At 46.9% G+C, this 1092-nt stretch overlaps 1 protein-coding gene across 3 annotated transcripts in view; it reads left to right on the forward strand.

Moving 5' to 3' along the window:
- The window catches only part of lhfpl4b (LHFPL tetraspan subfamily member 4b), a 4821-nt gene that overhangs the window by 527 nt on the left and 3202 nt on the right, over positions 1-1092 (forward strand). Inside the window, exons 1-2 of one of the 3 annotated variants that reach the window (XM_014026150.1) lie at positions 501-585; positions 899-946. The gene's annotated coding sequence lies outside the window, so the exon portion shown is untranslated. Of the gene's footprint in view, positions 1-500; positions 586-802; positions 947-1092 lie in introns of those variants that run through there. The other 2 variants (XM_014026149.1, XM_014026151.1) reach the window with 2 other exon arrangements.

Below are 1092 nucleotides of genomic sequence, written 5' to 3' on the forward strand. Positions count from 1 at the left end.
AGACCAGTTCTCTGTAGACCTGTTCCTGTTCCAACACCAAGACCAGTTCTCTGTAGACCTGTTCCTGTTCCAACACCAAGACCAGTTCTCTGTAGACCTGTACCAACATCTGGACCTCCTTGTTTTGGGGGTTAGGGTTCTGCTCTGAGACCAGAGTCCTGAACTGTTGAACTGGACCTTGTGTTTCTTCAGCTGTTTATCCAGACTTAGACCCATGGACCTCCTAACAGAGTCCAGGTCCGTAGACCCTCAGGAGGACCAGCAGGACCTTGAGTTCTCCTCCAGACTAGATCTCATCTCTCTGCTGTTTTAGTTTTTACAATAAAACACTGAACTCCTGCTTCTGTTGACCCTCCTCCTCCTCCTCTTCATCCTCCTCTTTTCCCTCCTCCTCCTCCTCTTCCTCTTTCCCCTCCCCCTCCTCCTCTTCCTCCTCTTCCTCTTTTCCCTCTCCCTCCTCTTCCTCTTTCCCCTCCCCCTCCTCCTCTTCCTCTTTCCCCTCCCCCTCCTCCCGTCTTGCTGCAGCATCCTCCTTCTCCTCCTCCTCCTCCTCCTCCTGCAGACACGGAGCTCGTCCAGCAGCAGGTTGGTTCTTGATGTTTGTTGTTTGTCGGCTGCTTTAATGATGGCGTCTCGTCTCGTGAGGTTAAATCCTGGAGATGATGACGTCGTGTCTGATTATCTGATTGGCTGTCAGCCTCATGTTTACTGCAGAATATTTGTTTACTCTGATGCAGCAGGATGTTGGTGTTTATCTCCTGATGATTGACAGCTGTTATCACCTTTATTCTGTGGTCAACAGATTCATCTTACTGTTTTTACTTTGATTCTTGTGAAAATGACTGAAATCTGCAGCCGAATTTCTCCTCTTCACTGATTGGCTCATTATATTCATCAGGAACCAATCAGAGGGCAGCTTGTTTCAGGTGGATCATTGTAACAGCAGGCAAGTCAAACATTAGCTCCTAACACACCGAATCTTAACTGAAATCACAAAACTTTAGCTACTAAACACAAAACTTTAGCTGATGTCATACCAAACTTTAGCTGATGTCATACCAAACTTTAGCTGATGTTATACCAAACTTTAGC

The sequence above is a fragment of the Austrofundulus limnaeus genome, unplaced genomic scaffold (genome assembly GCF_001266775.1).
Source record: "Austrofundulus limnaeus strain Quisiro unplaced genomic scaffold, Austrofundulus_limnaeus-1.0 Scaffold530, whole genome shotgun sequence".
Taxonomy (NCBI): domain Eukaryota; kingdom Metazoa; phylum Chordata; class Actinopteri; order Cyprinodontiformes; family Rivulidae; genus Austrofundulus; species Austrofundulus limnaeus.